This window comes from Cottoperca gobio, chromosome 15, assembly GCF_900634415.1.
Source record: "Cottoperca gobio chromosome 15, fCotGob3.1, whole genome shotgun sequence".
Classification (NCBI taxonomy): domain Eukaryota; kingdom Metazoa; phylum Chordata; class Actinopteri; order Perciformes; family Bovichtidae; genus Cottoperca; species Cottoperca gobio.
In genome coordinates this window covers 15,618,047-15,642,411 of record NC_041369.1, presented here as the reverse complement: position 1 = coordinate 15,642,411, position 24,365 = coordinate 15,618,047, and the positions used below count along the sequence as shown (strand labels likewise).

The 24,365-nt window shown below is 40.1% G+C and overlaps 1 protein-coding gene across 3 annotated transcripts in view; it reads right to left on the bottom strand.

Annotated features, from left to right (window-relative positions):
- The window catches only part of pcdh15a (protocadherin-related 15a), a 192,623-nt gene that overhangs the window by 147,232 nt on the left and 21,026 nt on the right, over positions 1-24,365 (bottom strand). For all 3 annotated transcript variants that reach the window (XM_029449878.1, XM_029449876.1, XM_029449875.1), the window contains exon 2: positions 18,295-18,352. The gene's annotated coding sequence lies outside the window, so the exon portion shown is untranslated. The remainder of the gene's footprint in view (positions 1-18,294; positions 18,353-24,365) is intronic.

Here is a 24,365-nt window from a genome sequence, read left to right as displayed (position 1 = left end):
GGGGGGGGGGGGGCTACATCTATGGGAGGCCGACCACCCAGTAAAATGATTAGTCTCATTTTGATTTCTACCCGTGTAAGCCACACCCCGAAGGCTTTCCTCTTTATCCTTATGAACAAGACATTCCATTACTGGTAAGGATCCTTTCTGGTTCACTTCAGATACCAGAGTATTGTATAACCCTTTTAAATTCACCCTAGTAATACTTAAAGAGAAGATTACCTTAAGCTTCCCATCTTCCATCGTGACAATACAAATGGTAAATACCTTTTGCATGTCCTGAGACTCATAGCAGAGGTAAAGACCTTACATCCATCACACAACAACCACCAAAGTTAAATTGCAGATACCTTAATATGCAAACCATCGGATGGCCGCGAAACACTGGCTCTAAGAAAAGCTCCAGGAAAGCAGGGTCTTAATGCTAACTTTGCTAACTTTTTATCTTGGTGGGCATTTTGAGAACTACTATAAACCCACTTCCAAGTTTTAAAACCTCCACGTCTTTTGTATCTAGACGTAATGTAACAGGGAGACAAAGCCAAAATGGTTAATTGTTTCTATCATGCTTTTAAAGCTGAAACACTTAGTTGCTAAAACAGTTTCTGAGGACGGACTATTTTGAAAATTCATCAAATCATCATAAATCAGTAAGTAGGTGCGGTGAAAATACATTTTTCAAGCTAAAATTTCAAACATCCCTTCGTTCCAGCTTCTCAATTGTGAGAATTGGCAGTTTTTCTCCATCTTATGGAATCATAAATTGGGTGGGTTTTAAACAACAAGCAAGTTGAATACACCACCTTTGGCTTTAGGACATTGTGATGTGCATTTTCACTAGAAAAAGTAAACGATGGGTTTATGACAATGAAAATAACCGACAGTTGCGGTACTACATGCTATACCCAATGTCTTTTTACATCACAATGAAAATTAATTTCATGATCTGGAACATTTTCTGTAAATTCCGTTGAGAAAAATGGGATAAGAATGTCTGTTTTTGAACAATTCAGAGACCGAAATGCCTGGCAAATCATGATCATGTTATCACATCAATGTAAAATCCTGTAAATTCAGTATGTTACACTTTTTGTATTATAACTTACATACTGTACTTGTACTAGTCTCTAGTCTCTCCATGATAGTATCCAGGGCCCTGGATCCTTCTATCTAGCACACAAGTGCACACCATTTTCCCTCCATCAGTGTTTCTATAGAAAAGATAGTGCAGGATATTATGTGCATATTCCTCTCATGCACCTAACAATTGTCCTTTATTCATTACCCTCTGCTACCAATGAACCTCTTCAAGATGTTGTGCCTCAGAACTTATCACAAAGTGATTTAAAAAACGACAAACACTTTTGACAGTTATATGCTAAATGAATGAAAAGGAAAAACAACAGCGTGCACACACACACGCACACACGCACACGTACACGCACACGCACACACAGTACAGAGGCCATTTGATGTTAATTGTCTAACAGGCAGGGGCAGATGTCTAATTACGCACTGTGGGCGTAACATTGCCTGTTAATTAAGAAGCCTGTGAAGCATCTAAACAACCTCATCTAAAACTACCTGTGGATTATAGTGGAAACGTAAAAGCATCAACTCATCTGCAGTTTATTTACTTTAGATGTTATTTTCCTATTTATAGTTGTATCAAAGTAGTTTGACAGAAAGAGTCTTTCATCTTTTTTAATTCAAGGTAGCAAATAGCACTTGATATAGTAGTGTGACCCCTCATAGGAAACAGTTGGACTGCAAGAACAGCACAGGTATTACTAAGAAACATGAATGAGGTCCATTCTATTAACGTGTCAGAGCAGGACAAGCCTTTAGAACAAGGCACACCTAGATGGAGTACAGCCGTCACTAATGTTATTAATGACACCTGTGCTTTTGGCACTATAAATGTCAAAATGTCTTCAGAGAAATACACCTATTCTGGGCATCTAAATGGACCTAAACAGTATTAAGATCACATCTATCATGAATTTAGCTTTAGCGCTAAAACGATGCAAACCTTGAAGAACAAAAGGCCATAATTAATCATTTATAGGCTATTCAGGTTGACTGAACAGCAACAGTGTTAATAGCCTTTGGGTTGATGGTAAGCAATGGTATTATGTCAATGGTAACATGAGGTTTCAAGAATAACTGGACTACAGTCACGTATAGTCATGTAGATTGCTTTGTACATTATTTCTCTACAGGGTTCTACTTCTGTCTGTGGCATGATACACATGTGCTATCTAAGTGTATGTTTAACTCTGACCTTTAACTAAAAAACAAGGTTTTCTAAGTTGTATGTTTGCAGTTTATAATTATTCTTGGTAAGGTTACTTATCAGAGCAGAATATATTACTGGGCATGGCAATTAGACAACATGAAACATTAAATTAAGGCAATAGGTGATGATAGGTTATGATTATTGCCATCTATTTGCATGCACAAATAAATTATAGCATGCCCCCAAATTCTCTCAGACACCTGTGGGGTCCAAAACACCCCCAGAACTACTTAATTAAAAGGACTCTATAACCTCCACCAGGAAAAATGGGCTTTTACTTTTAGTGAATAGATTCTGCAATCATTTGAGATTTTTAACCGGTTTCCAATATCTAAAAAGGAGTACACTTAAGGGCCAAATCATCCGAGTTACATGTATTTTAATGTTCCCCTGTGAGCCTGTGAATAGACCTTGTGAGTGAATGAAGTTTTGAAGGGGCACGCGTTGCCTCCTGCAACGCTACACTGCTCACACTCAGAGGGGAAGTTATTGCATGCCAGTCATATTCTCGATAAAATGCTCTTATTGATATGCATATGAGGCGAGATACAAAAGTCAACTAATAAGAAATGCAGCTGTCGACGCTCAGCCGATAACTTGGCACACTCATCGAGGTTTCCTCTCTAAAAGAAATGTGGGTAATCACTCTCATAACCGAAAAGCTCATTGGAATATTACAAAAACAGCCATACTCAGCTTTTTCCTTTTGCGTTGTGTGTCAAACCGATAACTGCAATTTACTGTCAATCACAGGCATTGATGGGATAGCATCCTTAGATAATCCAAAGTGAACGCTGACGCGCTCTGTCACTGTTTGAAAACTTCACCCTCCAGAGATTAGTGGCACAGATCAGGGAAAGAGTTGTGGTGAACGACTGCGCCTTGCCAATGGATTACTCATTTCACGGCCGGGAATCGACATGATACGGTGAAAATATTGACAATCCGGGAAAAAAAAGCTTCTATTCCGTGGTCAAGAAGACAATTATGCAGTGAGAGCAGTAATGTGTTCTACGTGTGCGTGTCGTAACGTGGTCGTCAATGCGACTAAAAACACAAGAAAGGTAGTCCAACAAAACAACAGAAACACGTCTTACCATGCTTCGGCTCCAGAAGTAGGTGCCAAAAATCCCTTTAGGACGGGAAAAGGAGACACAAATACCGGCTGGCAGGGCAGCTGCAGCCTCCTCACACAGGCACATGAGCGCTCTGCTGCCCCAGTGTATTTAGCCCGACACAGCAAGAGACAGCAACACTTCACCGTTGGGATGTATCCTCTGTGTAATGCGAGCAAACTGCACGGCGTTGCCCGCTTCAAGTCTCTCTCTCTCTCTCTCTCTCTCTCCCTCCCTCTCTCTCTCCCTCTCGCTCGTTCTCTCTCTCTCTGGTCATGACGTGTAAAGCAGGTAATCTCATTACACCGGTCAGTAAAGGTGATCCAGGCTAAAGCTACGTTACCCCTCCTCCAACCTCATATTTGCTCCACATGCACTCACACATACACCCCCTGGGACATATGCATCATATTGAACAGGATGATCTATTCCAAGTGATAAACAAGCAGGGAAAGAAAAGTCACCAATCCCACTCATGGAGGTCAAACTAATCCATAACTTATTACAGTGTGTGGACTGCAATGCCACCCTTTCACACAAGTGGGCATGTAGTTTCTGACTGAAGGTCAACAAAAGCTATTTACTGTCACTTGTCAATTTGTTCAGGGTGAATCCATTAGTCAGGTCTGTCTGCACCAATTGGAGAGGAGCTGAGAAATAATACCACTGGAGGCAGCTAGCTATGATTCACCTGTCACTTTGCAACAATCACTGGCCTTTTCTTCCCTCCAGCTGAACCAACAACAAAAAGCCACCCATCAATATACTCTAATTAGATGTTGTGCTGAATAAGTTCCAACTAAAGGTTGCAGGGAATATTCAATAATAACTTCTACACAAGAGACAGTGTGGGGCTGGTCTTGTCCACAAAAGACATGTCAACAGGGGTACAATTTCAGACAATTCTCCTGACAATGTCATATTATTTCTCTCAAATGGGAGATGCAATTTGGTGAGATATGGACAACTTGCCAATATGACTTTAACAAAAGCATGCGCACAGAGGTAGTTATAATCAACTCAAATTATATGCAAAAAAGGAATATCACAACCTTCCGAACCAATGGAAATTAAACTGAAGCTCTTGAATCCTTGCATCATCAAAATCATTATAGATGTTATGAAAACAGTTTAACAGATTAATGGTTTAAATGTGACTCTACCCAAATGTCATCCTATAAATCAGAGATTCCTAACCAGAGGTACTTGTACCCCAGGGGGTACTTTTGCAGTTGCAAAGGAAAAATGTCGACAGATTGTGGCGTAGCTCAATCATTTGAAAAATGATGAACAAAATGTCACAGAAAACATACAAAATAAAACATTTGTGACACGAGGCAACCACATGCTGATGTTTAGCAGGTCTGGCAATCACCAAAGTCAGTAGGATTCATCCTCTGAGAACCAAGAACTTTTGTACAGAATTTTACAACAATCCATGTGATAGTTGTTGCAATATTTCAGTCTGGAACAAAGTGGCGGTAAGACTGATCAACACCAACACTACCATCTTGATAGAGCAGGGCTAAAAAAGAAAAAGAAGATGTGTATGAAATGTTGTTGAGGCTAAGCCAACGCTTTAAGCCACTGTGGTGCTGCTTTGTTTAACTAATTGACGCACTTGTTGTCGTGTCTGCTGAATAAAGATTCCGATACAAAACGTTTGTAATTGAACACTCAGTCTGTATATGTCTCTTCTTGAATCAGCTTTCCCATCAGCAAACAAAACATGACATTCAGACACACAATAACTTAGCCTGTGGAGCCAACGATACCTCAGTCAACTTGTGTAAGTGTGTGTCCGGGTATGTATGTGTGTGTGGTCAAAAACGGTTTACCTTCCAGCGGAACACCACCGTCAACAAACATTGGTTCCTACTTATAGAAGGAGTGCTAAAGGCCCTGTCACACATATCTGTATGGCAGAAACGTATGCTGGTGTATACGAAATATCGGCAATACGTTGATATAAATTAAGGGTAAGTTGTGATCGCTTGAAGGACGCAGCCGATACGCCGAACACACCAGACATACGGCCCTGTCACACAGTTCCGTATGGCAGAAACATGCCGACGTATATGAAAAGTAGCTCAAAATTTGTCAGGGTCCAAATACGTCCAACTTTTCCACAGCGGTGTTGTAGCTGACGTATACATAACGAATACATAACAAATTATTATATCAAAGCTATTGATAGCGTATCACTTACTTATACAAAACGTATCAGAGCGTCTGGCCAACGGAGCTGGAAAAGTGCCATCTGGTTCACGTCATGCTGATGCTGGAAAACGGCTAGAATGTACTCTTGTTGCAGCCTCTCAGCATCTTCCATGCTCTCTGATGCTGGGTTGATGTATTCATCAAGACGTGCTGTGAAGAAGTGAGGATGAGCTACTCACAGGGACTCTATATACTATTTTCAAACCCCAATAAGCTCCCAAAACGCTAGCTGAACGCTAGCTGTACTGTAGAAACACGTTTAATAAGTTACTCCGTTGTCAGGGATAAGCTTAACATAGGGTAGGAATAGGTTATCCACTCGTTTTCAATAAGTTGGATGTAGGGTTCACCGTCAGCCGACGTAGCCTATATCTAACGTACCTCTACTGTATTCACGTACTGTATTCACGCACTATATTTACGTAGGTAAGTATTCACGTACTATATTTACGTAAGTAAGTATTCACGTACTGTATTTACGTAGGTAACGTCTGCATATCTTATGAAGCACACGTCGGGTACGTCCAGTAATTTTGAACATGCTCAAAACATCAGCGTTCAGCAACGCACATCAGCATAACGCCGCATGCTCTTAACGAATACTACTTGTGCCTTCGCTTATGTACACCAGCGTATTGCCGATATTGTGTATACGCCATATTTTTGTATACATTATGCATTTGGTGGGTATTCGTCTGATACATTTTGTATAAGTAAGTCATACGATATCAATAAGTTAGACATGCGTATCTGTATTCATTCACTTTTCCGATCCGATCCGATGAAAAGTTGGACTTATTTGGACTGACAATTTTCATATACGCCAGCATACGTTTCTGCCATATGAATATGTGTGACAGGGCCTTAATTGGCTTCTTCAATATCCACTTTTATAGAGTTAACAACGTAACAAAGCTCAGTTTAAAACATGACAACTAACGTCAATGAAATGAATGCGGCCTGTATTCCTTGGACAAAAAAGCTTGGGAAACACTGCTCTAAATATTACTACAGACATGTTTTATTTAGAGTGGAATAGATGTTCTTTTCTTGATCTTCGAGAACCGTAAGATTCCAAACACAAAGGTTCACTTACTAGCATTTGGAGTTATGCATCTGCACAGTAACCGTTGAATAATTGTGCTTTGACTCTCTTCACCATGTTTAGTTCAGTTTAGTCTCTCCATCTTTCACGATCAAAATTAAAATTAAAATGAGTGTAAAAATAGCTTTCTAACTGGCATGCAGAGGCCCTGGATGAGCATGAAGAGTTTATCCGGGTTAAGTCATCTACACCTCCACTTGGCCTAGCTTGTTTTTGCTATGAGGAAGGCTGTGAGCAGAAGCTCTCTAATAATCAGGCCCTGCCACAGAACTAATTCTCTCTCTCATCTGGTCTCTGTTGCTGCAGAGAAAACGAGGGGCCAGGAGTTCAGGCAGGAGTGAAAAAACTCCACAGAGGAGGGTGATTAAGGGATATGCTGCTCTCGGGAACATGTCTCGTCTGAGCGACCCAATGAAGTCTTAGTGAGAAATCACACCATACATATCGGCAGGTTTAAAGCATTATGTGGGAATGTACGTGTCTGTGCCAGTACGTCAGTTAATCAGTCAAAATGAGAAAGGAATAACGGAGAAGAAATTGTAACAATAACTTTGGGAACTTGTCTAATAAAGTCTCATGAATAGACATTAACAGGCCTTTCATTCTTCAATATTATATTATTCATAATATCACTCTTCAAATATCTGCAGTGTGTGTCTGCCCATTCTAATAATGTTTATATGAAAAGGATAATGGAAACTGTTTTTTTTAATATTAGAAAGTATCCATTCAGCAGTGGACCAGCAATACATAATTCAAATATAATTTGCAAGCTTTTGCTCTATAAAACTAATTATGCAGGCACAAAATACTTTTAACCATGGGCGATTACTTTGACTTTGAGGTACCGTGTATTCTTCCGAGAATGCTCAAAGTTATATAAATGTTTGTGCCTGTTTCCTGTATAACCAGGGAAGCCTGAGGGTCCCTTTATGAGTGATGCACACTTCTTATTCGTATTCAGTTGAGGGTTCAATCACTAAGCAGCACGTCTTCTTCAGGGAAGATAATTCCTATTAGCGATGTTGCATTAATACGGCACCTTCAGTCATTTCTTTAAAGCTCAACAAACTGATTTTGCCTCAGAGTCGTAAACTCCCTGCAGTGATAGACAGCGATGGTTTAATTATTCTCAATGAATGCCTTCTTGTCTCACATTTTGGGGCGAGAAAAAAGTGTTTATTCAATATTTCTTTGGCTAGAAGGTGCATTGTTTACCCGTTGAATTTTGCCGACCCACTACGTTGGTTTTGGGATAATTTAAATGTTTGAATATGAATCATTTTCAAAGAGCAAATGGATGTTTTCAGACCATTTAGTTTATTGGTGGCACACCATCTGCTACATTATTTAGCCCCATCAATTTATTCCACAACATTTGGATCCAAACAACCATCCAGTCAACATGGATCTGGAAAGCAAGTGAAAGTAAACCGATGCCTTCTTCTCATCTGAGAATGAGTCAACTGGTGGTGCGAGCTCTTTGAATCAATGGCACAATAAATCATTCAGGAGGTTCTTTTCTTGGAGATCGTGGTCATGCTTGGATGAGCAGAAAATGAACACAATTCCTCGGATGCCTTCTTTTTAAAATCATGTTCTTTTATATTGCTTCGCCTCTTTAAGGTAAACTCTTAACGCATATTGTCAACACACTCATCAAAGCAGTGCCGGTGATGACACAAGCCATGGGAGAGAGAGAAATGAGGAGCAAGAAGATACTGGCACTATAAAAAGGCATATTTCATCTTTAATACGTGTTTTCACTCGGGGCAAATTGAACTATTCTTCTTGTTGAAGCGTCATTTCCCTGGACTGTGTCTATGCACTCAGCTGTTCAGTCCTGAAATCCTCTGCCTGGGAGCTCCCTGTAGGCAATCCCAGGGGAGTGTGTACACGCGCGTACATGTGCACATCTAAGGCTGTAAAACAGCTGAATACTCAAATCTTAGCCCTACAATTGAACAGCAATTTGAAACAAGGGGTGCATCGGTTATTCTGTGATTTTAGCGGTTGCCGTTGGTTATACAATAAAATAAATAAAATAAAAATAAAATTGTCTTTGTACCGTCTGTACTGCACAGAGTACAACAGGTTGAAAGACGAGAGGACAGCTTCCAGACATGCAGATGTGAGACACCACGTGTGAAAATAAAATCTAGGGACTGATAGGGATGCTTTCTGAGCACAGCACGGTGCAATGACACATTCTCTCTCTTCCTCATCCCAGTACATTTTCTGGAGGCATGTGAACTTGACTTTATAATGCAGTCCCCAAAAGAACACCACCCCTGCCATTACTTAGAAGGCATGTACACTTTATAAACAGAAAATATAGCCACATTTTTCTACAATTTTAGAGCTATAACTTTAGAGCTCTGATCTGCACGAGGCACCCCAACTGAAATGAAAGAAATACTAGATCTAATATTTGCACACTTGAATGGTGAGTTTGTGTGTGTTATGTCATTAGCTATCCAGGGTTACTCGGATGTGGGCAGTTGGCAGCCTCCCACACAGTGTGAAGTATTTGATGCTGTCCATGGTTCTGAAAGAGAGCCTGCTCTCTAGCACAAAAGCGGCATGCACTCCCAATGGTGAGCTCTCTTTTGTGAGTCTTCATTAGCATGCCAATTATCTCTCGAACAGATAATTGGTATAAATGAGACTGATTTAGCGAAGAGAAGTAAGAAAAATGTCCATGGAATGCACATGACAAGTCAATATTTGTACCGATCAAGCCATTTAAAACAGGTAGTTAGTGAAGGTGGTAGATTTGCCAAATGGTGGGTTTAGATAGCCTCCATTGTTGAGTGAGCCAAGCTTTTAATGAAACAAATACACACACAGGCAATAATACAAGAACACACTTAAGTCTGCTCAGGCTGCATGTTTCTGTGTTCAACTTTGGCTTATTCTGACTCTAAGCTTTCCACTAGCCCCCACCCGACCCCCTATAAAATTTGAAATTGGCTCGTTGCAAAAGGACATGCTGAAGGGAGTCTGAGTCGAATAAGTGTCAAGGGACATTCATAGTTTGGCACTGACAGCTTGCGTGATATTGAGAGGTCAGAGCAACTGAGAAACCGGCCAAGAGAGGGAGAGAGCAAGAGCGAAGGAGGGAGGTCAGAGAAAGTCTCCAAGTCAGAATGTGTGTGTGTGTGTGTGTGTGTGTGTGTGTGTGTGTGTGTGTGTGTGTGTGTAAGATAAAGAAAGAAAAAGTGGTGTCAAAGAAAACAAGTGAACAAGAGATGTCATTCCCAGAGACAATAGGACCGCTAAACATCAATAAGGACAATGGTGTCCTATTGTAACCTACCAATTCTAATTAACACTGAGTGTGAAGATGAGTTGAAGAAGAAACCGATGCTGCTACCAGTGTCAATAACCGGTAACATTTTGCAGTGAACATATTTGAGTTTAAAATTAAGTTATTCAACTGTTATTCTAACCAAAAATAAAAGAGAGGGGGTTCAGGCCAGAAACATACAGCTGACTCATCACTTTTGCATATAATATCCAAGGGCTTAAGTCTACACAGGGGGTGGATTTAAGAATAACTGTGACTAGTTTGTTCAAAATGTTGTGTTGTGGTGTTTCCCTGTTCCTTATTGGAGGTCGGAAATATGTTATGCAAGAATGTGAATTTAAATCCAAAAGCTAATCTGACAGTGTCCTATTCAATTGTGTTGAAAGTGTATACATATGCAAAATATTTAACTGCTCCCCGATTTGAGCCACTGTGCAAGTATTTATAGTACAGACCTGAAGTCAATTTATATTTTATTGCCATCTGAGTTTTCTGCATGAGAAATCATCCTTGGTGTGAAAAGGCTTTTAGTGTGGTAAATCCTTGAGCGGTGCAACTGTACAGTATGGAAAATGATGTAGAGGTACATAAGCATGTTTTTGCTGTGAAGCACTTTGGGCTACAATTCTTGTATGAAAGGTGCTACACAAATAAAGCTCATTATTATTATTATTAGTATTATTATTATTAGGCCAACCATCACACTCAAACAAAAGGTTTGTAGGCATGTGTGTGCTTAGCCTCACACACACACACACACACACACACACACACAGCACAAGCACAAGCACACATCTTGAGATTGTCAACCTGCAATAAGTGATTTACTTTGGCCATTTGGGGGCAACAGAAACAAGCTGTGAACCCAACATTGACATATTGTCACAGTTTAAGTTAATATGGCAAAATTGTTAACAAATATTACACAACCTCAGAGTAACATTAACAGTCATTTGGAGTTGTGTTTCTTGCCTGATGGTATATATATATATATATATATATATATATATATATATATATATATATATATATATATATTCACTCTCCTTTTAGTAATGTTTTGGTTTTTTACAACTCCTCAGGAAGATATCTGGCTCTTCAGCTCGTAAATGCTCCACTATGTTCACTAGCCAGTCGCTAACTGGGCAGGTAGCGTACAGTGGGTTTATCTGAACTTTTTCTGTATAAAAAAAGTAATGTCATGTGAGTGGAAAACAGAAAACAGTAAAACCCAAACAATAAGCTGAGAGCTGCTGAAATGCTCCAAAAAAGTTTATTGGAAGTCCAGAGGGCATAATGCTCTGTGAGTTTGTTACACGAGTACAGTAGTCATGTGATCCATTTCTACTAGTAATAAGTCAACTGGTTGCAACTGAACTTAAAATAATTGCATTGTTGTTTCTGTAATGGTCTTTGCAGCTCTTTCTTTCAGTTGCCCTGCAGCTGTTTGACAGAAGATGCCCATAAGACGGGATTTATTTAGGGCTGCTCACACAGGCATAGGTGCTAAAGGGGTTTGATAATTGGAACACATGGGGACCAGAGTACTAGCACCAGAACTGTTACTAGGAATCCCAGCGGCTATAGAAACTAATACTGAGGGCTGTAATGAAAATGTTCCCTCTCACAGCTTTTTTTTACCTTCCTGCCTTTTCTCCTCCTCTTCAGAGTGCACCTTGGCAACCTTGGGGAGAGAGGTCTTTTGACAGCTACCACAGGTTATTACTTTTATGACCAGGGGCAACCAGATCTCCAGAGAGTCCATTAGGACCTAGAAGAGCAGTTGATCTCTACAACTGGCCAGCAGAGACTTTAAACTATAAAAGTGGACAGAATTGAATGAAGAGTTTATTATCCGTCAAAACTTGACAGTTTGTGCAAACTAGGATCAAATAAGTACCAAAGTGAGGGCTTTGTGTGGACACCGATTGGTGTCACAGTTTGTTTGTGCACAGAGCCGGGATTGTATCTTTAATCAATAGGTGCAAATCAATACATACCCAAAACAAGACTGTGAAGATGCAATGTATTTTATTCAGAGGAATGAAGAGAATAAAGGCCTAGCCAGAACATTAAATAAAGTCTTGCCTAAATACATAATTATTAAATTACCTTTTTGTTTTGTTTTTCATTAAAATTACAATTATACAAGACGTATTTTCTTGCTGTTCTGCAGTGTATAGGGTGACTGAAGAACAAACAAACCTTTTTTTATTGTTTTATTTTGTGTGAGTACAGAGCTTAACGGCACCTACAGAGAACCTTTGAATATCTCTTTTTCTCACTCTCTTACACCATCTATCCTCCATCTTCCCCCTCTCCCTAATTCTATGAGTCCTGTTCTTCACTTTATCTCCCTCTCTCCCTCTCTCTCTCTCTCTCTCTCTCTCTCTCTCTTGCGCTGCTTTTCCTTGTGTCTGGCACTACAGATAAGATGCAGGAGATAAAGGACGTAGATGCTATCGGGAGATAAGACTGAGATGGGGCTAAGATAAAGAATTAACAGCAGATACAAAGTGCAGGGCAGAGAGAACAAAAGCTATAACACTTCCCTCCACTGAATAATGCCCTTGACCTGTGTGCCTGGTAAGCAGACAGCTAAATCTGCCTCACTGTTGGTGTTCACATGAGACTTAAAGACGAACGGGCCCTGGCAAATCACAGGAAAACTCCAGATTTACAGATTCAGCCAAATGTGCTAAATTAACAATGTTTTTTATATCTGGAATTTATTCCGGACATTTCATTTCCACCAGCATAATAACTGTGTCTCTCAGGAGGCACACAGCTCATCTATAAGAGCAGTTTGTCATGTCCACGTGCAAACACCTTAAGTGGCAGCTGCAACTTCATTTCCGTGCTCACTTCCTTTGTGTGTGTGTTGAATAATATGTCATTTCAGACATTTCTAAATGCCTTCCACACAGGCAATCAGAAGGAGTTGACGTGACAGAGATTGGATTTGAAGGTGGTGGAGTGGGCTGATTTCCAAGAGCTCAATAGCCGCAACATCTAGAATATACTGGTGGCAGAACAGGACCGGAGACAGATGGCTGTCAGACGAACAGCAAATGAAATGAATTAGAACTTGACCCTAATCATAGCATTGGGTTTAGCAGCAGGGACTCCATTTTATTACTTGTCAGATATCGTGTCTCCTGAATATGCACTTTCACCACAGACACACCGTCTTATTGATGAGTAGACACGGAAAAACGAGCTACATTGTTGTTTTCAGCATAACTTATATCGTATATAGATATTTTGCTTTTATTCAAAACACCTATGAATGCATTTAAGTTTAATTATTTTGTGAGTGGGTGTAATGGTTAACTACTGTAAAAACAAGCTAAACAAACTCAAAACCAAAATAACTTGAGTGCAGATTTAAATTTATTAAGGCCCTGTCACACATATCCGTATGACAGAAACGTATGCCGGCGCATACGAACATTTGTCAGAGTCCAAATACGTCCAACTTTTCATCGGATCGGAAAAGTGAACATATACAGATACGCATGTCTAACCTATTGATATCGTATCACTTCCTATTACAAAATGTATCAGACGAATGCTCAACGAATGCATAAGATATACAAAAAATGGTGTATACAAAATATTGGCAACACGCTGGTGTACGTTGATATAAGGTAAGGTATGAGTAGTATTCTTAAAGAGCTCACTGTGTTACACTGGGGTGCGTTGTTGAACAGCTGATGTTTTGAGCATGTTCAAAATTACCGGACGTACCCGACTGTGTGCTTCATAAGATATGCAGACGTTACGTGACGTTAGACATACGCTGAATACGGAATACGTGGTTGAATATTTACCTACGTGACTACAGTACGTAAATACAGTACGTGAATACCTACGTGTCTATGTTAGAGGAACGTTAGATATAGGCTACGTCGGCTGACGGTGAATCCTACAGCCAGTTTATTGATAACGAGTGGATACCCTATTCCTACCCTATGTTAAGATGATGCCTGACGACAGAGTAACTTATTAAACGTGTTTCTACAGTACAGCTAGCGTTCAGCATGTTAGCCGTTCTCCAGCATCAGCATGACGTGAACCAGATGGCACTTTTCCAGCTCCGTTGTCCAGACGGTTCTGATACGTTTTAAATAAGTAAGTGATACGCTATCAATGTTTGACAAACGTATAATAATTTGTTATGTATGCGTTATGTATATGTCAGCTACAACACCCCTGTGGAAAAGTTGGACGTATTTGGACTCTGACACATTTTGAGCTCATTTTCATATACGCCGGCATGTTTCTGCCGGACGGAACTGTGCATGTCTGGCGTGTTCAGCGTGTCGTCTGCGTCCTTCAAACGATCACAACTTACCCTTCATTTGTATCAACGCGAAATTTCGTATGCGCCGGCATACGTTTCTGTCATACGGATATGTGTGACAGGGCCTTTAAACAGAAAATATCACAATAAGTCACTGACTAACCAGGTAACATGTGATCATGTTATTTTAGAGCTCTTAATTGAAATAGAACTATTATAATATGTTAAACTATATATATTACTCAAATCACATAAAACTAAACTATATTCAACTTTAATTGAGAAAGAATTGAAATATACACCGATCAGCCATAACATTATGACCACTGACAGGTGAAGTGAATAACATTGATTATCTCGTTACAATGGCACCCGTTAGTGGGTGGGATATGTTAGGCGGCAAGTGAACACTTTGTCCTCGAAGTTGATGTGTTGGAAGATGGAAAAATGGGCAAGCGTAATGATGTGAGCGACTTTGACAAGGGCCACATTGTGATGGCTAGACGACGGGGTCAGAGCATGTCCAAAACTGCAGTTCTTGTGGGGTGTTCCCGGTCTGCAGTGGTCAGTACCTACCAAAAGTAGTCCAAGAAAGAAGAGTCTAACAGAAGAGCTACTGGAGCTCAAATTGCTGAACAAGGTAATGCTGGTTCTGTTAGAAAGGTGTCAGAACACACAGTGCATCGCAGTTTGTTGCGTATGGTATGGTTGCGTAGGGTGCCCAGGCTGGCCCCTGTACACCGCCGAAAGCGCCTTTAATGGGCATGTTAAGCATCAGAACTGGACCACGGAGCAATGGAAGAAGGTGGCCTGGTCTGATGAATCATATTTTCTTTTACATCATGTGGATAGGCCGGGTGCGAGTGTCCCCAGATCTCAATCCAATCGAGCATCTGTGGGATGTGCTGGATAAACAAGTCCGATCCATGGAGACCTCACCTCGCAACTTACAGGACTTATAGGATCTGCTGCTAACGTCTTAGTGCCAGATACCACAGCACACCTTCAGAGGTCTAGTGGAGTCCGTGCCTCGACGGGTCAGGGCTGTTTTGGCTGCAAAGGGGGACCTACACAATATTAGGGAGGTGGTCATAATGTTTAAAAGCAGATACTGAAATACTGGCCAATAAAATCAACTTGCAAATGTATTAGACACTCTATGTAACTTACATACACAGTGTTCCATACAAATGATGGACACCGAGGCCAAATTAATTGAATGAAAGGAATTATACTCTTCTTTGTGTTCCATTTAATTTTCTTTTCATCAGCAATGGTTCAAGCTCTAGCGGTGATTATTATGAACTTTTTGTGCTTCTCTACAAAAGAAAATTAAAGTACCGAGTCCATCGACATTAGAATGGACTGAGAAAAACGGTGTGTTTCCTGTCATTCACTTCTATCTGACAGATTCTGTTGTTACGTGTCACCTCAGTCTGTCATGATGACTCAAAATAATAATAATAATAATAATAATAATTCACAAAATAAGACGTGAACTTGGTAGGTTGACAAATTATGACTACCTGCCATTTCTTTGTCTTTTATCTTGTCACGCCATTCAACAGCATGGATTTCACAATCACAAAATTCAGAATATTTTTTCCATCGCACAAAATTATATATTTGGTTAGCAAGCAGTGTAATTAGTCATTTTCTTGCATACCATTCCCAACTCTCTGCCTCCATTTCTAGTATCTGCCTCTAGACTGTCAAATAAAAGCAAATATGCGAAACACCTGTACATGCACATTACAAAGTGTTACTGGCGACTGACATTCATAGACGCTCACTTCCCTTCCACATGCCGCCATGGCTTCACAATGACATAAAACCTTAGCTTACAGTGTTGCTTCACAGTGACATGCACAGGAAATACAGAATAAATCTGAACTCAGATACTCTAGACTTTTACTGAATACACAGGAATGTCTAGGCAATCTCTCCTGCAAAACACCAAACACAAAGACATTATTAAAACATTTTCCTCTGCTTTGTGCACCCACACACCACTTGTGTTGTGTGTTTCCTCAACCCTTTAAACCCCACTTCCATGTGCACTGCAGGCCAATACAGTACAGTTTACAGGATTCCAATACACAAACACACAAGAAAAAGACCAAGTTATCAGAGAGCACAACTTCCTCAATTTCAGTTTGTGTTCTGCCTCCTGGAAACATCCAAATGAAATTGGAGATGAGTTAAACAAGAGTCATAAACATGCCACAGTTTTTAACATCCCATTAAGGGATGCAATGCAGAGTTAGTGTTATCAGATTGAAAAGACCTAGATCGGGATAGAAGATTTTGGCCATGTCCCCCAGCCCTAGATCCTAATCCCCAGTTTAGCACCATGTGAGCGTGATGCCTGTGCTTGACCGAACATGGTATCTATGAGTATAACCATCTGAACCCCATCAGCTCCCCTTACGCTCCAACCACTTGCTCAGAGTATCTCATATGCCGTGGTACATGCTCCACTTCCTGCACCACTGCCTCTGTATTTATCTCATCTTCTCCCTCCCTCCTTGTTCTTCACTTCACACACACAAACTCTGAAACTGTCACTCCGTATGTGGATTGCAAAGGTTACTGGGCCTTTTACCTTTAGAAATGGTGGACTAATAGCTAAAGTCAACAGCAGACTTTCCCTATTTACACAACAAAAAAATGGTAGAAAGTGAGTGAGAGAGTGAATGAGTTAAAAACAGTGAGAGAGAGAGATAAATTAAAATGATCAACATATGAGTCCTAATTTGCATTTGCAAAAGAATATGAGTACTTGCATCTGGCAGCTATGAAAAGATTTGTTCAGGGAGAACATTTGAAAACCTGCATTAATTAACAGTAGCACTAATACTTTACACAATACAAATCAACTCTTTAAAACCCTGTGCAAGTCATTTTTATAAGAATTCTATCAATAATTGCATCAATCTCAGTTTGTGTTTTGCACCTTCAGCCCAGATAGAGATTTGTGCTTTGCTGAGCTGCTGCTACGAAGCAGAATAACCCCAAATCAATTGATTTCTGGCAAGTCACTTCCAATTCTGTCTAGTACGGGTAACATTGAGGTGTCCGTCTGGATACAGATATCGACATTCAAAATGTGCTGCTTATTTCTTCCCTTTGAGCAACAAACAAAGCCAACTGAAAAGACAAAATCATCACGGTGGACAGAGATTCTGTCGAGACAATAATGAAGGCGGGGATCAATTATAGATCTGGGGCTTGTTGAGTCAAAGTGTCTTAGAATCCCCTAAAGAGCAAAATGTGAAGAGTCCTTAGTTGAGGCCAATCCCATAGGTACAGCTCCACTTACTAATATTTGTAACATTCAATAAAAAAATTCCCTGCAGCGGGAAATGGTTGCTCGTACTGTGAATTCCCGTGGAAATTAACTCCATTAAATGCAACTCTACGCAGATCTAAGCCACTTTCAGCATTTCTGGTGCCAGGCTGTGTGGTTGAGTCACACCGGCTCAAATGTTTGTTGTTTGTTTTGGAGTGTAGTTCCTGTCCTGGCTTTAAAGAAGAGGGGAGCCTTGGTAATCCCTAATAACATTTAAATTCATACTCTAAAAGACAACACAAGCTGGGCCTCAGACGCTGGTCCACACTGATGGGGAGACCCCTTAAATATTTACCAAGTAGACCCTGGATAAGCTGTTTCATGATGGCAAGAGATTTGCTTGAGACAGAGAGCATCAGCAAATGTCAGGCCAAATCATCTTAGGGACATCAATAAAACATAGCAAAGCAACGCTTTAAAAACCTCCACGGCCCATCCTGTCCGATTCAGTATATTTCTGGGAAGATCCACTCTAAGTCCACTAATGCACACATACATGCACGCAACAGAAACACCAAGATTTAATCTTTTACGGTTACGAAAACAAGTTTAAAATCTTAAAAAAGAATTGAAAAAGAATGAAATACCTGATATGAGTTCCTGTGATCAGCCCACATCTCACCCTTTAGTCAAATTCACACGCACCTATTCAGAAAAAGAAGGAAAGTGTTAGATCCATAATGCACAATATGTAAGAGAATTCATAACATCTGCATAGAAACAAATGCAGAGGCATACCGTGCCCAGTCAACTGTAGTGCAATCATCTTCTCACTTATTTGTGAATATGAGTGTAATTCATAATCTCATTCTCAGATAATATCCCTTCAGTCTCCTACGTTCGCTGTCAGTCTCCATTATACTGTTCAGTGATGCATATAGTAGCTGCCCTACAAACCCCCGGAGTTTGTCTTGTGCACACATGGAGAGCAGCCTTGTACTGTGTGAAGTTTCGTACTGTAATGCGATGGATCCTAGGTCATATTGTCCTAATACCTTCATTAAAATGATCAGCGTGTCTGTAAAATTGGCATCAGTCTGGTTGATTGGTCTCTTACCCAATTAAAATCTTTTTTTCCAGGACCAAAGCTGAACCCTTTTCCACAGCGTGTGAGAAACATCACACCGTTGTGTAAAAATAAACTGAGCTATGTACCTTCATAATTATTGTTATACACTGATGAAGACCTGTTCTGTGCTGTGTATAAAGGTTTAACCTGCCTTTCATCACAGTTTCTGACTAAACACCAAGGAGGTGACTTTCTGTTTTTTTTTTACTTGTATGCCGTTTTGCTTTATGGAGCTTTAATTAATTGTCTGCAAGATTGTTTTGGGTACAATAAACTCAACCTTGATGTTGACCCTGATCTTTAAAAAAACCAGCATGCAATCATTCTTTTATTCTACTTTGCGTAGCTTAGCACCTATACTGGAAATAAGGAGAAGCTTAGCTCCATCAACAGTAAAACAATGCACTTACTGATAACTGCTTGACCCAGCTAGCAATCTTTAGGATTAGCAAGGTGAAACACAGCCCTGATTTAGTACTGCAATATGTATGACTAGTGGATTGCCTTTATATTAGTTCCAGCAATCCTGGTATCCACAGGAGGATTTATTTAAAACAATGTGGAGACTCCTGAAAAGGTGCCCTGTGGAATTATTTCGTAAATAAACAAAAATTCTATTTACATTTAGTTTTACTCATCAAAACATTCTGTGTATCCTTGAGCTCTAACAAATGTGTTAAATACATAGCCTAGAGCAGGGGTCGGGAACCTATGGCTCTTTCGATGACGCGTTATGGCTCACAGACAATTTTGAGCTGACATTTTCAAACATGTTTAACAAGTAATAAATAATTATACTGTGCCATTTTAAAGTAAAACATTTAGCAGCGGATTTTTTTTTTTTTTTTTAGTTCTCCCCTCTTTCTCTGACTGTAGGTCACTGTAGCCCCGCCCTTCGCGAAACAGCAGAAGAGAAACTGCGCAAAGCAAGCAGTAGACCGGGGGTGTCAAACTCAATCACAGAGAAGGCCAACATTAAAAACTGGGACTACGTCGAGGGCCAAACACGGTCCACATTTATTGACCAGGATACACATATTGGAGAAAGCGCAAATAGATATGGAACATATGTAGATAGGCTACGTTCTCCGAGTATGCACATGTGTCAGAGCCAGATGTTTGGAATCTTTTCTTAGTTGCCAGTTTAATGTTTGGGGTTCTGTGGAAACCCTCAGGGAGTGAAGGTGTGCATCAGTGAGACGACTCCCGTGTGGGTTTTTGTTCATCTTCATCACAGAGGAAAGCTGCTCACACAGGTACGTGCTTCCAAACATGCAAAGCATCTGAGTGGCATGAAGGTTGAAGCTGCAGGTTAACAGTGAGATGCTTCGTTATCGTCACTTTTCGTCCCAGATATCTGTGGTGTCCTGCTTTCCTAAAACTGGCAGATTTCCTCACGTAACTCGAAAAATGTATTCAGCACTTTCCATCGCCATCGCGCCGTCATGTTCAGAATATGTATTTTCCCGTGGTTGTGCCATGCATTGATTTAATTACCAAAACCGGCGGGTCAGTTATGATAGACATATGATATTTTCTCGCGGGCCGACATAAGCGTTTAGTTTATTTAATAAAAGAGCACCTGTTCAATTAAACAGTGATAGCGCTTTTAGTACTCAGAGACGTGTTATACTTAAAAAAATGCACGCATAAAGTTGCATTCAATTTTATTAAATATATATTGTTAGTGCTATTTAACAGACGTTAGCATAATAACATGCAAAGCTAAAATGTACATGGTAAAACATTACCGACTAAACGCAGCATGTTAAGGTTGTGAACATATTAACATGCTAACATTGGCATATAGCTCAAAATACCACTGTGCACCAGAAGAGCCATACAGAGCTGCTAGCATGGCCATTACTCTTGCTTATAACTGTGTACTATTACACATGTTATGAACGTTTGAGTGTGTCAGTACGAAAAGTCATAGCCGACAGGAAGTTCACATTAATATCACTCATGCATGTATAATGTCAAGACAAGTATGTTGACATAAGAATATTATATTAACTAATCAATTATCAAGTTAATGCATTATGCAATTATCAATGGCCTGCACTGTAATGTCAGTCTCTCAAACCCTTCGGGCCTACATATCATTGTCAGTACAGGATCAGCAATTATCAAATGTGTTTCCAATAGAACGAAATTACCTGCAGAGAATTTAAGAATTCAGACAATTCTATCAGCATGGAGAGACCTTAACCCTAACCTCAACAGAGTAATCAAACAAATTAAACAGCCATTAGATGAAACTGCAGAGCCCCACTGAGAACGAAGCAATCTTCTACCCACATGCTTCACAAACACCACTGCAGGTATTTATAGCAAATGTGCTGCATATGCTTTTTCTACACAGATATGAACTCAATTAAAATCAAGTAAAATAACTATGAAATGTAAAGCTGTCATCACAAATCCCAATGTCATGTCATTATGAGCAGGAGGAAGGAATCTGCTTGCATTAAGGGTGGTTAATGGATGGTGAATTATAGAGCTTGCTCTATGAGGCCGATTGACAGTATAAAAGAACATCACGAAGTGTTGGCATTAGTGTGTCAGAAATATGAGAGAAAGAGACAGACAAGAGGGGGAATTGGAGAAGTGAGAGGCCATATCAGATTTCAAAGAGAGGTGCATACACCTAAGTGTGAGCAAATGTGAGATAGGCTACATGTGGGAGTGGATAAACACATGTCTCAGATGCTTCAGCAGATGATAGTATATGCCCCAGTCACGGATTGCTTCCCAAAGCACTCATTTTGCTTCATTTCCCGTTCCATCCTTTAGTAATGAATAGCATTCATCACTGCATGGATGCGTCTGTGGCTGCATACAAGGAAAAAGGACAGGAAGGAGGAGACAAAGACAATGGAAAGACGAGTGATTGTCTTCCTCCTCTACACTGACATGCTGTACAAATAAATCTCAATAATAATATTCAATAGGCGCCTGACATGTAAATCGTCTGCTCTCCATAATTAAACCATGATAGTCTCGTACACATCCGGTGAAGACATGGACAGTTGTTGAGGTTTAACAATCACAGCGACAGGAACAGAGAGGCATGTTCTTTGGAAATGAGTCATAGCGTTCATCAGCCATGCTGTTCTGATGTAGTCTGGTGACGACTTGGAGGATCAAGGCTCAGTGCAGCCATTGTCACTGTCACCACATGCTGACTATACTTCTGATGCTCCCTACACCCCTCCAATCCCCCTGTGGTCCCGAAGACAAGATTCGACTTCACTTCACTGTGCCATGCAGTTTCAGCCTGGATTTCCCTACGAGCTTAGTGCAGCCCTCTCATTGTTTAGCACTTCAAAGGAAGCAAGAGAAAAGAGAAGGGAGCAAAGAGAGAGAGGGAGAAACAAGGAAATGATAGACACAGGGTGAGAGAGGGAACATGAAAAAGGAAAAGGCAGAGGGGAAGCAGCAAAATAACAGAGTAGGGGAGTGGAAGGGAAACTATGAGAGGAATAAAAAGTGAAGAAATGGTCAGAGTTAGAATGCAAGTAGTTGCTTTCACAGCTGCTAACTGCCAAGTGCAACATCCCATATATATGTCCAAATAGAATAGATTCAAGCTGGACACAGTAGTTATTCTCAGGTTTTACTGCAGCTATGATTTATTAAGAAAGTGTAGGCCAAGTGTCAAATTGAAAACAACTACTTAGGTTCCTTAAAAGGTGCCATGTGTGAATTTTAGACCACAGAATGTTGCTCCCTGTAAATCCACAACTTGCCTTTTATACATTTCAGTTGTTCTACCGATAAAACTAGCAGTTAATATGTGAGGTTCAGGGGTGCTGGTTTAGGTGGAATTGCTTGTTTACCCCAGCTCCCAGTCGCTATGCTAAGCTAAGCTAAGCTAATTGGCTGTAGCTTTGTATTTAACAGACAGATAGAAGTGTTGCACAGTTCCCCAAATATCAAACTATTCCTTTAAGATACTTTATGAATAAGGTTACGATAACCAAAACACAGTTATGGTGTTGAAATTCAGTTTTAATGATAACATAAACAATCATGCTTAAGTACAGAAAGGACATTACTTCAGCTAAATGATCTGCTTTGTTAAGATAATGAAGAATTATGAAGGTGGATGAACATCACCCCCCACTGCTCCACCACACTCATAATTACCTGTCTCAAGAGCCTGGCTGTTATGACAATGAAAGGGTATTAGTTAATCCATGTAGCAAAAAGAAAGAAAGACACAACTGCATATATTCACAATTCACCAGACTTATTATAAATCCAACCTAAAGTAGTTTTTTATATACCCACTAGAAAACTATAGAGTTAAAAGGCATTTGCTTGCTACAGACACCCACTTACTAGCATTCATTTAATCTCAGCGGATATTTTAAATGACGGAGGTTCGTGTTGTATTAAAGAGATTTTCTGTAAGCTAATCAATGTCTCGTTGAATTATTTTCAAAAGTTAAGATTTAAGGACATGCTCCTCTGAAGAGTTTTGTTAACAAGACACAGAGTTGAAACAATAAGATTCTCAGCCACACAGCGGGAGCCAAAGACTTAAAAGTAATATTCATTAAATGGACATGATTATGTGACTCATCTTTGCTGAGCGTGTGTGTGTGTGTGTAAGGCGGAATAAGAAGAAAAGTTAATCCCCACTGTATACATAAAGGCAGAATGTTTATTAAGAATCCATATTAATGGGGCGTCCCGGTAGCTCACCCGGTAGCTCACCCGGTAGCACAGGCGATCCATATATAAAGGCTGAGTCCTTGCCACGGCCATTTGCTGTATGTCCTTCCCCTTCTCTCTCTCCCCCTTTCACAATCTGCACTTATCATAAAAGGCATGAAAAGCCCAAAAATATAACTTAAAAAAAAAACCGCATATTAATTGTTGCTATTCTGCGGACTGAGGGAGCGATAAAGAAACAATGCACAACAATGAAGCAATGCCTTTAGAAGGATGAAATGCAGCTGAAAAGAAGAATCTACAGCAAGAACAAGGTGCATTTGTTGTTGATCAGGAAGAGCTGGGAACTTCTGTAAATCTCTTCAGGATCCACACAAGTGTCACTGTTAACACTGTAACTACACAATCTACTGTACTGCTCTGGCTCTTGAGAGCACTGCATGAGGTGAACACTGTACATCCAAAGTCACAAGCATAAATTATAAGCTTTAACAAGCTGAAAGCTAGTGTGCTGCATTTCTAAGTACCAAGACATATGTTAGCGATTTTCTAAATGTAGTGGCTAAGTCAATACATTAATTAAATATTTTGTTCGGTCATTGTTTTCCTTGTTACAAAAACATTGCACTACCAGCAGTCTAATAGTGTTAGACAACCATTTTTCATGTCAACAATTCACTCAATCCAATCATGCATATCTCAGTACCAGCAGACCTTTAAAAATTGATGACTTTTGCATTAACATAGAGGACATCCTTTTCATGAGCTGAAACTCTGAAGCAGCCGCTAGTCTCAAGCTCTTCGGCTACGATTGGAACACCAAGAAACTCAAAATTGTAACCCAGACCTAAGCATCAACCATCTATAACCATCTATAACCCAAACCTAACCAACATTAGGTTTTGT